Genomic DNA, 14618 nt, shown 5'->3' on the forward strand with positions numbered 1-14618 from the left:
CAACTTGCACCTGATCCGCATGATCCTAGAGGGGGGAATAGATGACGACACAGAAGCCGCGCTGATAAACTTAGATCAGTCCAAAGCTTTCGATAGGGTCGACCATCGTTTCCTGGCATCTGTCTTAGAGGCCGCCGGTTTTAAACCGGACTTTTGCAAGTGGATCTCCATAATGTATCGGCAGCCCATGGCTGTCGTGCAAGTGAACGGAAAGCGCTCGAAACCCTTTGTTATCTCTCGGTCGGTTCGTCAGGGTTGTCCGCTGTCGCCCCTGCTTTATGTCCTGGCTTTGGAGCCTCTTCTCCGCAAGCTGAGACATGGGGAGGCAAATTCGGCCCTGCGCGGAATGGCTCTGCCTGGCGGCTCAGCTGCCAAGGTATCCGCGTTCGCCGACGATGTCACGATCTTCGTGTCGGGCTCCAGAGACATTGAGGTCGTGTCGGAGGCACTCACACAGTACGAAAGAATTACAGGGGCCAAGATAAACCGCAACAAGTCGGTAGGACTGCGGTTGGGCGCATGGAGTGGCAACGCAAACCTCCCTGCGCCCTTCAGCTGGACAGATGGCCCGGTCCGGATCCTCGGCGTGTGGTTCGGACCGGGTCTCCAGCTTGACAAGAATTGGTTGGAGGTACGGTCAAAGGTGGAGGCTGCAGTCAGTTCGTGGCTTCCTAGGAAACTTTCCTTAAAGGGTAGAGCTGAGGCGTGCGCCACTTACGTCTTTCCTCTCATCCTTTACCGACTGGCCGTACTTCCCCTGCCTGCACAACACCTAAAAGCTCTCGTCGAACTCTTGTCCTCGCTCCTTTGGGACAGAGGAAGACACTGGGTGAGCAGACAGGTCTGTATTCAACGTCCGTGTGAGGGAGGCTTGGGAATGCCGGACTTGAAGTGTCATCGAGATGCTGAGAGACTGGCCTTCCTGAGCAACTATATGCAGGAGGACCAACCGTGGCACCCCGTGGTTACTGCCGCCTTCCCCGACCTCGTTCTCGACCCTTCCATCGAGAGCCGTCGCAGGCCGCGGGGAGAATCTGCCTACATGAAAGAGTGCCGAGCCGCGCTAAAACGACTACCAAGGTCCAGTGACCTTGTGACTGCTACCCGTAGGGAACTCCACAGGGATCTAGTGAGGGAGGCCGCTGACGACCCGCTATGCGCGCGTTTGGGGTGGCAGCAGAGTGAGATCCGCTCCGCGTGGAGCTGGGCGCCAGGTTCGAGTCATCTGAACAATTCGGAGTTCTCTCTGACCTGGCGATTGGCCCGAAATGCACTTCCACTCAACAACATACAATGCAGTTCTGGGTTTCTGGAGTCGCCCGATTGTCCCCGTTGTGGGACAACGGCTGTGGAAACTACGGATCACGCTTTCTTTGATTGCCGCGAACTCCGCCAGTACTGGTCGTATGTCAGTGGGGTGACGGCTCGCATCGATCCTGAGCATCCTCGCCCAATTACTGTATCCAATGTTGTGGACAACGTGAGGCCGCCGTGGGACCGGGGAAGACAAATGGTCTACGTTACGATTCTGGCCGTGGCGAGAATGGTGATTTGGACGTCGCGTCTGCAAGGTTGCCGGGGGGTGTTGTCTTTTTCTGATCAAGATCTGATCGCGTTCTTTAAACACCAACTACGGGTGAAGATCAGATGTGATAGAAGAAGGCTGCATCGCGCGGCATTTGACAGAAGATGGATACATGTGGCAAGTCTGTGTGTACGAAGAGGAGCCAAATTCGAATACGTGTTCCCCGCCTAGGTGTGGAACGCGCAGTTCTGTAAAGTTAAATTAAACAAGTAGTCTCTCAGCTAGCTGAGTGTGTGTTCCATCCCTCCCCGATTAGGAAGCCTCCAAGATCCCCATCCCCTCTTACCTGCAATTTTTGTTTTTCACCCCTTCCTCTAAATTTTACCCATCTTGGAGAAAAAGAAATACAAACTAACCTCCATCCCTTACCCACAAAATTTTCTTTTCTCCATTCACCCCCATCTAGAGGGCATCCCCACCTAGAGACTGACCCGCAGAAGCGAGGTTCCTTTTACAAACCTAGTGGAACGGGCAGTCTATCAACTAGACGGGGTTGGGAGGGTCCTACTAATCACCTTTTGTTTTTTCTTCCCCCTCCCTCGACACAAATGAATTATTGTTACCATTTTATTGTTATCTTTTTTGTTTTTACACGTCAATAAAAAATGTTTTAAAAATTGGGAGTTACTAGGACGTCCCCCAAGATGAAAGGGTGAATGCGGTATTATGGTGAAAGAAGATACTAGCTGGGAGAAACTTTTGACTTTGTTTAGTTCTGGAGCGACAAGGATGACCAACGACCCCCAAAATCCCCCCTTTTGAGTTGGCCATGTGCCTAAGTTTTTTGTTCACCGTTAATTTTACTGTATTTTTTTAACATGAATAAAAGATTTAATATCTCAAAGTGTAGTATCTGTTCCGACAGATGCTGCAAGCTAAGACTAGCAAAGACCAGCTATGACTAGCAAAGACCATATGTGGGGGTAACCCCACATATCCGAACTTGGTCAAGGTAGGGATCACCCTACGACCACAGTTACCATCCAGCTCCCATTTCCCACCTCTCGGGAGCAGGATCCCCCTTTCCCTCCCCCCTCCCTCCATCTCCACATAAAAAAACGGCCTTGTGCCTAATTTGCTCAGTGGGGAAGCAAATAGATAAACCCAGGTCCCGCGAACCCCCAAACCGCTTCGGCGGCACGGGGGGTGCAAAGATCAAAGTGTAGTATCTGTTCCGACAGATGCTGCAAGCTAAGACTAGCAAAGACCAGCTATGACTAGCAAAGACCATATGTGGGGGTAACCCCACATATCCGAACTTGGTCAAGGTAGGGATCACCCTACGACCACAGTTACCATCCAGCTCCCATTTCCCACCTCTCGGGAGCAGGATCCCCCTTTCCCTCCCCCCTCCCTCCATCTCCACATAAAAAAACGGCCTTGTGCCTAATTTGCTCAGTGGGGAAGCAAATAGATAAACCCAGGTCCCGCGAACCCCCAAACCGCTTCGGCGGCACGGGGGGTGCAAAGATCAAAGTGTAGTATCTGTTCCGACAGATGCTGCAAGCTAAGACTAGCAAAGACCAGCTATGACTAGCAAAGACCATATGTGGGGGTAACCCCACATATCCGAACTTGGTCAAGGTAGGGATCACCCTACGACCACAGTTACCATCCAGCTCCCATTTCCCACCTCTCGGGAGCAGGATCCCCCTTTCCCTCCCCCCTCCCTCCATCTCCACATAAAAAAACGGCCTTGTGCCTAATTTGCTCAGTGGGGAAGCAAATAGATAAACCCAGGTCCCGCGAACCCCCAAACCGCTTCGGCGGCACGGGGGGTGCAAAGATCAAAGTGTAGTATCTGAAGATCTCGGCCCTCGTGACAAGATCAAAGTGTAGTATCTGTTCTCTGATACATACACAGCGATAGGCAGTCGTGTTCTGGCGACACATTCTCGTGCCCGGAGAGCTTGTTGGGTAGCGTTCTGTCCGCACCCCCACTTTGTCTGTCTTTCTCTGCTCTCCCCCCTCCCCCACGGGGGGGGGATCCGAGCTGATAATTTACGACCTTCCCGCGAGGGAGGGTCGGAAACACTTTCTCTCTTCCCTCCACTAACCTCCCACTCCCTCTCTCAGTTCTATCTCCCCTCTTGCCGCCTTTGGCGCCACTTCTTTTTGGCGCCAAAGTCGGCTCCCAATTTGGACGCCGACTCCACGTCACTCATTTTGGTGTATTTTATAGAGAAGAGCGAGAGCTTTTTTCAAAAATGGACATTCCCAGCCCGGGGACCACCAATACAGATACCCCCAGCCAGGAGGCTACCACAAGAAAAACTGCTCCCCAAGAGGACGGCTCCCCAACAGGGGAAGCAAAAAGCAACGGGGCATACCGCCCGGACACGAAACCGAAGGACGCCCCCCAGAAGGGAGAAAACTCACCAGCAGCTCCCCAAGAGGGCGACTCCCCACAAAGGGGAGAAAAAACAATGTTGGACAGGGCATCCCGCTCTGACAACAAAAATCAAGAGGCAGTAGCCCCAAAGGACGATAAGAGAGACAGTGCTCCCCAGGAGGGCTACTGCCCCAAAAGGGGAGCAAATCAAGAAAACGAGGGGGCATACAGCCTAAACCTCCCCAAAACAAAAGGGGCAAAAGCTCCCAAGGACAATGCTCCCCAGGAGGCCGACTCCCCAAAAAGGGAAGTATTTCCTGGAAGAAGTATAGAGCAGGGAGAGTCGGTCCCAAAGGAAAGCGGAAAGGGAAATGCCCCTCAAAATAGCAACCCTTCCGCCAAGGAACAGCAAAAACAGTCCAACCTCACCAAAGATCCAACACCAACAAGAGGGTTGGCATGGGGGAAGACTGTAGAGAAGCAACTGTCCCCTCAAGAGTATAAAGACTTGTACTTGACCAAGTACAGACAATACATAGAGGGGGCAGAAATTAAACCAGTACCAGGCGCTTGGGAGGCAATCGAAGACAGAGTGCTCTCCCTCATCATCTCGGATATGCCGGAAAACCGCCTCCTAGGGATGAAAAAGGAAGACATGGCAGGGCTCCTACATAAGCTAAATATCCCGGTATTATACCTGTACCAGAGGAGCTACGCCATGTGGGACATCCTCCTACCCACCAAGGAAGATGCAGAGAGACTCTCCCTCCAAGAAATAAAGCATGGGAGAGTCAAACTAACACCTGAATACCAGGGCAAGAGAAGGACTCGGGTGCAGGTATTTAATGTGCCAACCCAAATACCTGCGGAAGTATTAGGATGCCTCTTCAGCCAGTACGGTGAGGTAGAACAGGTGACCCCAATACGGTCAAAAACTGGGACTCACCTGGGCTGCTACACAATAGCAATGAGGCTGAAGAGGAAAGGTTTTCAGGCAATACCACCGCTGCTGACATACAAAGACGCCAGCATAACGGTAGTGGTGGAGGGCCGTCGTCCACACTGTTGGTTCTGCCAAAAGCAGGGCCACATGGCTAGGAGTTGCCCCCAAAGGGTAACCCCTAATCCAATAACCCAAAAGGCGGTCACATCCACTGAGACAACGCCCGCACCAAAACAGGCGGCAACAACCCCTGCAACTGCAGCACCAACCCCAGCTCCAAGGAAAACTCAAACCACCCAGGAGGCCAAGGGGGAAGAATGGAGCACGGTAGTGAGACAAAAGCGGAAACACTTAATCCCTTCTGCCACCGTCCCACCACCAGCCCAAAAATCGAGGCAGGAGCATCTGCAAATGCAGAAACAACAACAGCCACCGCAGCCAATGCCGCGGAAACAACTGCAGCAGCAACTACTGCAACAGCAAAATCAGCAAGTGCAGCAGAAGCAGCAGCAGCAACGACACCAGCGAGAGCAGCAACAACAAAAACAGCTGCAGCAGCAAATAGAGGAGCAGACACAACCAACGGTCCCCACACCAATCGAGACGGGGATCAAGCGGAGAAAAGACTGCTCCTCTGAGGATGAATCCGCAAGTGAGAGGGAGAGGAACTCAACCTCACCTCTCCCCGGTTCATTCGAAAGAATGAAAAAGAAAAACAAAAGAAGAAAAGAGGAAGAAAAGGTGGCCCCCACTCCCTGTGAACATACACCACCCCTAACAACAAAATCCACTTCCACCCCCAAACCACACACTGCAACAACACCAGACACCGCACCAACACCAGACACCGCACTAACACCAGACACCGCACCAACACGAGACACCACACCAACACCAGACACCGCACCAACACCAACACCAGACACCGCACCAACACCAAACACTGCACCAACACCAACACCAACACCAACACCAGGCACCACACAAACACCCGTCCCCACACCAAGGCAAACTGAGCCACTACCCCAAAAAGAAAATGAAAAGAATGAACCGAGGGAGAGGAGAGACTCCTCTGCCTCTTGCAGACCAAAGGTCCTTGCCCCTGAGGAACTATGTTATGTAGACCCTCTATCTGTGGCCACAGACATTTCCCATCGGCAGAGGAAAAACTTAAAACCTCTGCTCGATTACAAACAGATAGAGGGGAAAGATGTAAATATCCCCTCAAATTTCCCGGACGCCCCACTCCTAATAACCTTTGTCAGAACTCCAGAGGCCTGCAAGACCAACTTGTGGACAAGGCTGCAGGCCGCTGAAGGGGCGTTTCCGGGAATTGAACTGGTTAAAAAAAATGACCCTTCTCTTGATGAACTGTCAAAACAATGCAAGGGAAGGGTCCCAGTGTTGGTCCATCCGTCACTCTATAGGGCCCTTAAATTGACCTACCCTTTGGATGTCGGCGGCATTGTGAGAGAAGGTCAGGACATGAAAAACCTGACCACCTTGAGCATTGCACACAACGTCGGTGTCCTTTCCCCGGCTGACTTCGGAGCTGAGTGTAACACACCTTAAGGTAGGTACCATGGCTTTGAATTTGGCTAGTCTGAATGCGAGGGGCTTGAGATCATCGGGCCGGGCGGCTCGCCTCCGGCACGACCTCTTGTCCCTGGGAGTGGATGTCGCTGCGATTCAGGAGACGCATTTCGTTTCCTCTGTGGACTGTCAGGTGCTGGCCCGAGACTTTGAGGTTTTCTCAGCATATGGCAGCCCGCGGGGGAAGGGAGTTTCCGTGCTGGTTAAACGTACCCTGTCGGCGACGGTCGACGTTGTCCATAGAGATGCAGTGGGTAGGCTGGTTGTGGCCGATGTTGCCGTAAAAGATTCTGTGTTTCGGGTGATTGCGGTTCATGCGCCCAGCACCGCTCGTGAGAGGGTCTCATTCTTCAGTCAGCTTGACGCGTTTGTAGATTGTCGGAAGCGGGTAGTGCTAATGGGGGATTGGAATTCCATCTTAGACCCCGACATAGATAAGGTAGGAGGCGGAGCTAGAGGATCGGAGAGGTGCGAGTCCAGCCTGGCTGATCTGATGGCTAGATGCGGTCTGGTCGACAGGTTTCGGGTCGAGCATCCAGGGCGGGAGATGTGGACGTGGACCAATAGTGTTTCCTCCTATCCAAATACTTATTTGGACAGGATGTTAGTTAGGAGAGGCGAAGTAGACTTCTTATCTTGTCCCACGTTCACTTGGCTAGGCCAGACGGACCATAAATTAGTTATGGCCCGGCTGAAGCTAGGAAATAGGCCTAAGTTAGCGGGGTACTGGAAGTTAAACACCTCCCTTCTGGAGAGACAAGACTTCCAAGATCAGTTAAGAGAATTGATTAAAAAGGCACTAGTGGGGGCGGTTACCGGGAGTAAGTGGTGGTTAGGTCTCAAAGCCAAGATCAGAAGCTTCTCCGTCAAGTATGCCCAGCGCCTCGCACTAGATAAGGCCAAGACGAAGAAGAAGCTAGAGCAGAAACTAGCCCAGGCTACCGGGGAGGGTGATAGGGTTAGTCAGGAACTAGCTAAGCAGGACCTTCTACGCGAGACTAGCGAGCGTTACGAAGGCCAAGTAGTTAGAGCTAGGCTTAGAAAGATAGGCAACGAAGCAGTCAATTCTGATGCAGACGTGCGCCGTGAGGTTTCTAGGCGTGGCTCGGACAAATATATTGCAAAAATCAAACATCCGAATGGACGCACCCTGGAATCGACTCGGGAGATCTGCGAGGGGTTTCGAGAACATTTCGAGGAGCGTTTTACGCAGCAGCCCGATCTTCCGGTCCTTGAGTTTAGCGACTATTTGGCCGACTCTCCCCGCCTCGAGGCGGCTAGAGCGGCTGGTTGCGAGGGCCGGGTGACGGAGCAGGAGGTCTTTACTGCGCTGAAGCAGGTCAGCTGTGACAGATCGCCAGGACTTGATGGTCTGCCATACGAACTGTACTTGAGGCTGTCGCCCATGTTTCTGCCTCTTCTGACGGATATGTTCAACCATTGGTTTGCTCAGGGATCCATCCCAGGGCAGGTGACCAAGGGAGTGATCACATTGCTGAAGAAAGGTGACGGGCATGGAGGGGAAGAGTTAGATGACTACAGGCCCATAACTCTGCTAAACACAGAGTTGAAGATTTTGGCCAAGGTCCTGTCGAATCGGCTGCAGGTTGTTATCGACGAGTTGGTTGAACCAGAACAGAACTACGCTGTGAAGGGGAGATCGATTCAGAACAACTTGCACCTGATCCGCATGATCCTAGAGGGGGGAATAGATGACGACACAGAAGCCGCGCTGATAAACTTAGATCAGTCCAAAGCTTTCGATAGGGTCGACCATCGTTTCCTGGCATCTGTCTTAGAGGCCGCCGGTTTTAAACCGGACTTTTGCAAGTGGATCTCCATAATGTATCGGCAGCCCATGGCTGTCGTGCAAGTGAACGGAAAGCGCTCGAAACCCTTTGTTATCTCTCGGTCGGTTCGTCAGGGTTGTCCGCTGTCGCCCCTGCTTTATGTCCTGGCTTTGGAGCCTCTTCTCCGCAAGCTGAGACATGGGGAGGCAAATTCGGCCCTGCGCGGAATGGCTCTGCCTGGCGGCTCAGCTGCCAAGGTATCCGCGTTCGCCGATGATGTCACGATCTTCGTGTCGGGCTCCAGAGACATTGAGGTCGTGTCGGAGGCACTCACACAGTACGAAAGAATTACAGGGGCCAAGATAAACCGCAACAAGTCGGTAGGACTGCGGTTGGGCGCATGGAGTGGCAACGCAAACCTCCCTGCGCCCTTCAGCTGGACAGATGGCCCGGTCCGGATCCTCGGCGTGTGGTTCGGACCGGGTCTCCAGCTTGACAAGAATTGGTTGGAGGTACGGTCAAAGGTGGAGGCTGCAGTCAGTTCGTGGCTTCCTAGGAAACTTTCCTTAAAGGGTAGAGCTGAGGCGTGCGCCACTTACGTCTTTCCTCTCATCCTTTACCGACTGGCCGTACTTCCCCTGCCTGCACAACACCTAAAAGCTCTCGTCGAACTCTTGTCCTCGCTCCTTTGGGACAGAGGAAGACACTGGGTGAGCAGACAGGTCTGTATTCAACGTCCGTGTGAGGGAGGCTTGGGAATGCCGGACTTGAAGTGTCATCGAGATGCTGAGAGACTGGCCTTCCTGAGCAACTATATGCAGGAGGACCAACCGTGGCACCCCGTGGTTACTGCCGCCTTCCCCGACCTCGTTCTCGACCCTTCCATCGAGAGCCGTCGCAGGCCGCGGGGAGAATCTGCCTACATGAAAGAGTGCCGAGCCGCGCTAAAACGACTACCAAGGTCCAGTGACCTTGTGACTGCTACCCGTAGGGAACTCCACAGGGATCTAGTGAGGGAGGCCGCTGACGACCCGCTATGCGCGCGTTTGGGGTGGCAGCAGAGTGAGATCCGCTCCGCGTGGAGCTGGGCGCCAGGTTCGAGTCATCTGAACAATTCGGAGTTCTCTCTGACCTGGCGATTGGCCCGAAATGCACTTCCACTCAACAACATACAATGCAGTTCTGGGTTTCTGGAGTCGCCCGATTGTCCCCGTTGTGGGACAACGGCTGTGGAAACTACGGATCACGCTTTCTTTGATTGCCGCGAACTCCGCCAGTACTGGTCGTATGTCAGTGGGGTGACGGCTCGCATCGATCCTGAGCATCCTCGCCCAATTACTGTATCCAATGTTGTGGACAACGTGAGGCCGCCGTGGGACCGGGAAAGACAAATGGTCTACGTTACGATTCTGGCCGTGGCGAGAATGGTGATTTGGACGTCGCGTCTGCAAGGTTGCCGGGGGGTGTTGTCTTTTTCTGATCAAGATCTGATCGCGTTCTTTAAACACCAACTACGGGTGAAGATCAGATGTGATAGAAGAAGGCTGCATCGCGCGGCATTTGACAGAAGATGGATACATGTGGCAAGTCTGTGTGTACGAAGAGGAGCCAAATTCGAATACATGTTCCCCGCCTAGGTGTGGAACGCGCAGTTCTGTAAAGTTAAATTAAACAAGTAGTCTCTCAGCTAGCTGAGTGTGTGTTCCATCCCTCCCCGATTAGGAAGCCTCCAAGATCCCCATCCCCTCTTACCTGCAATTTTTGTTTTTCACCCCTTCCTCTAAATTTTACCCATCTTGGAGAAAAAGAAATACAAACTAACCTCCATCCCTTACCCACAAAATTTTCTTTTCTCCATTCACCCCCATCTAGAGGGCATCCCCACCTAGAGACTGACCCGCAGAAGCGAGGTTCCTTTTACAAACCTAGTGGAACGGGCAGTCTATCAACTAGACGGGGTTGGGAGGGTCCTACTAATCACCTTTTGTTTTTTCTTCCCCCTCCCTCGACACAAATGAATTATTGTTACCATTTTATTGTTATCTTTTTTGTTTTTACACGTCAATAAAAAATGTTTTAAAAATTGGGAGTTACTAGGACGTCCCCCAAGATGAAAGGGTGAATGCGGTATTATGGTGAAAGAAGATACTAGCTGGGAGAAACTTTTGACTTTGTTTAGTTCTGGAGCGACAAGGATGACCAACGACCCCCAAAATCCCCCCTTTTGAGTTGGCCATGTGCCTAAGTTTTTTGTTCACCGTTAATTTTACTGTATTTTTTTTAACATGAATAAAAGATTTAATATCTCAAAGTGTAGTATCTGTTCCGACAGATACTGCAAGCTAAGACTAGCAAAGACCAGCTATGACTAGCAAAGACCATATGTGGGGGTAACCCCACATATCCGAACTTGGTCAAGGTAGGGATCACCCTACGACCACAGTTACCATCCAGCTCCCATTTCCCACCTCTCGGGAGCAGGATCCCCCTTTCCCTCCCCCCTCCCTCCATCTCCACATAAAAAAACGGCCTTGTGCCTAATTTGCTCAGTGGGGAAGCAAATAGATAAACCCAGGTCCCGCGAACCCCCAAACCGCTTCGGCGGCACGGGGGGTGCAAAGATCAAAGTGTAGTATCTGAAGATCTCGGCCCTCGTGACAAGATCAAAGTGTAGTATCTGTTCTCTGATACATACACAGCGATAGGCAGTCGTGTTCTGGCGACACATTCTCGTGCCCGGAGAGCTTGTTGGGTAGCGTTCTGTCCGCACCCCCACTTTGTCTGTCTTTCTCTGCTCTCCCCCCTCCCCCACGGGGGGGGATCCGAGCTGATAATTTACGACCTTCCCGCGAGGGAGGGTCGGAAACACTTTCTCTCTTCCCTCCACTAACCTCCCACTCCCTCTCTCAGTTCTATCTCCCCTCTTGCCGCCTTTGGCGCCACTTCTTTTTGGCGCCAAAGTCGGCTCCCAATTTGGACGCCGACTCCACGTCACTCATTTTGGTGTATTTTATAGAGAAGAGCGAGAGCTTTTTTCAAAAATGGACATTCCCAGCCCGGGGACCACCAATACAGATACCCCCAGCCAGGAGGCTACCACAAGAAAAACTGCTCCCCAAGAGGACGGCTCCCCAACAGGGGAAGCAAAAAGCAACGGGGCATACCGCCCGGACACGAAACCGAAGGACGCCCCCCAGAAGGGAGAAAACTCACCAGCAGCTCCCCAAGAGGGCGACTCCCCACAAAGGGGAGAAAAAACAATGTTGGACAGGGCATCCCGCTCTGACAACAAAAATCAAGAGGCAGTAGCCCCAAAGGACGATAAGAGAGACAGTGCTCCCCAGGAGGGCTACTGCCCCAAAAGGGGAGCAAATCAAGAAAACGAGGGGGCATACAGCCTAAACCTCCCCAAAACAAAAGGGGCAAAAGCTCCCAAGGACAATGCTCCCCAGGAGGCCGACTCCCCAAAAAGGGAAGTATTTCCTGGAAGAAGTATAGAGCAGGGAGAGTCGGTCCCAAAGGAAAGCGGAAAGGGAAATGCCCCTCAAAATAGCAACCCTTCCGCCAAGGAACAGCAAAAACAGTCCAACCTCACCAAAGATCCAACACCAACAAGAGGGTTGGCATGGGGGAAGACTGTAGAGAAGCAACTGTCCCCTCAAGAGTATAAAGACTTGTACTTGACCAAGTACAGACAATACATAGAGGGGGCAGAAATTAAACCAGTACCAGGCGCTTGGGAGGCAATCGAAGACAGAGTGCTCTCCCTCATCATCTCGGATATGCCGGAAAACCGCCTCCTAGGGATGAAAAAGGAAGACATGGCAGGGCTCCTACATAAGCTAAATATCCCGGTATTATACCTGTACCAGAGGAGCTACGCCATGTGGGACATCCTCCTACCCACCAAGGAAGATGCAGAGAGACTCTCCCTCCAAGAAATAAAGCATGGGAGAGTCAAACTAACACCTGAATACCAGGGCAAGAGAAGGACTCGGGTGCAGGTATTTAATGTGCCAACCCAAATACCTGCGGAAGTATTAGGATGCCTCTTCAGCCAGTACGGTGAGGTAGAACAGGTGACCCCAATACGGTCAAAAACTGGGACTCACCTGGGCTGCTACACAATAGCAATGAGGCTGAAGAGGAAAGGTTTTCAGGCAATACCACCGCTGCTGACATACAAAGACGCCAGCATAACGGTAGTGGTGGAGGGCCGTCGTCCACACTGTTGGTTCTGCCAAAAGCAGGGCCACATGGCTAGGAGTTGCCCCCAAAGGGTAACCCCTAATCCAATAACCCAAAAGGCGGTCACATCCACTGAGACAACGCCCGCACCAAAACAGGCGGCAACAACCCCTGCAACTGCAGCACCAACCCCAGCTCCAAGGAAAACTCAAACCACCCAGGAGGCCAAGGGGGAAGAATGGAGCACGGTAGTGAGACAAAAGCGGAAACACTTAATCCCTTCTGCCACCGTCCCACCACCAGCCCAAAAATCGAGGCAGGAGCATCTGCAAATGCAGAAACAACAACAGCCACCGCAGCCAATGCCGCGGAAACAACTGCAGCAGCAACTACTGCAACAGCAAAATCAGCAAGTGCAGCAGAAGCAGCAGCAGCAACGACACCAGCGAGAGCAGCAACAACAAAAACAGCTGCAGCAGCAAATAGAGGAGCAGACACAACCAACGGTCCCCACACCAATCGAGACGGGGATCAAGCGGAGAAAAGACTGCTCCTCTGAGGATGAATCCGCAAGTGAGAGGGAGAGGAACTCAACCTCACCTCTCCCCGGTTCATTCGAAAGAATGAAAAAGAAAAACAAAAGAAGAAAAGAGGAAGAAAAGGTGGCCCCCACTCCCTGTGAACATACACCACCCCTAACAACAAAATCCACTTCCACCCCCAAACCACACACTGCAACAACACCAGACACCGCACCAACACCAGACACCGCACTAACACCAGACACCGCACCAACACGAGACACCACACCAACACGAGACACCACACCAACACCAGACACCGCACCAACACCAACACCAGACACCGCACCAACACCAAACACTGCACCAACACCAACACCAACACCAGGCACCACACAAACACCCGTCCCCACACCAAGGCAAACTGAGCCACTACCCCAAAAAGAAAATGAAAAGAATGAACCGAGGGAGAGGAGAGACTCCTCTGCCTCTTGCAGACCAAAGGTCCTTGCCCCTGAGGAACTATGTTATGTAGACCCTCTATCTGTGGCCACAGACATTTCCCATCGGCAGAGGAAAAACTTAAAACCTCTGCTCGATTACAAACAGATAGAGGGGAAAGATGTAAATATCCCCTCAAATTTCCCGGACGCCCCACTCCTAATAACCTTTGTCAGAACTCCAGAGGCCTGCAAGACCAACTTGTGGACAAGGCTGCAGGCCGCTGAAGGGGCGTTTCCGGGAATTGAACTGGTTAAAAAAAATGACCCTTCTCTTGATGAACTGTCAAAACAATGCAAGGGAAGGGTCCCAGTGTTGGTCCATCCGTCACTCTATAGGGCCCTTAAATTGACCTACCCTTTGGATGTCGGCGGCATTGTGAGAGAAGGTCAGGACATGAAAAACCTGACCACCTTGAGCATTGCACACAACGTCGGTGTCCTTTCCCCGGCTGACTTCGGAGCTGAGTGTAACACACCTTAAGGTAGGTACCATGGCTTTGAATTTGGCTAGTCTGAATGCGAGGGGCTTGAGATCATCGGGCCGGGCGGCTCGCCTCCGGCACGACCTCTTGTCCCTGGGAGTGGATGTCGCTGCGATTCAGGAGACGCATTTCGTTTCCTCTGTGGACTGTCAGGTGCTGGCCCGAGACTTTGAGGTTTTCTCAGCATATGGCAGCCCGCGGGGGAAGGGAGTTTCCGTGCTGGTTAAACGTACCCTGTCGGCGACGGTCGACGTTGTCCATAGAGATGCAGTGGGTAGGCTGGTTGTGGCCGATGTTGCCGTAAAAGATTCTGTGTTTCGGGTGATTGCGGTTCATGCGCCCAGCACCGCTCGTGAGAGGGTCTCATTCTTCAGTCAGCTTGACGCGTTTGTAGATTGTCGGAAGCGGGTAGTGCTAATGGGGGATTGGAATTCCATCTTAGACCCCGACATAGATAAGGTAGGAGGCGGAGCTAGAGGATCGGAGAGGTGCGAGTCCAGCCTGGCTGATCTGATGGCTAGATGCGGTCTGGTCGACAGGTTTCGGGTCGAGCATCCAGGGCGGGAGATGTGGACGTGGACCAATAGTGTTTCCTCCTATCCAAATACTTATTTGGACAGGATGTTAGTTAGGAGAGGCGAAGTAGACTTCTTATCTTGTCCCACGTTCACTTGGCTAGGC

This window comes from Euprymna scolopes, chromosome 27 (assembly GCF_053919585.1).
Source record: "Euprymna scolopes isolate OS-2025 chromosome 27, ASM5391958v1, whole genome shotgun sequence".
NCBI lineage: Eukaryota > Metazoa > Mollusca > Cephalopoda > Sepiida > Sepiolidae > Euprymna > Euprymna scolopes.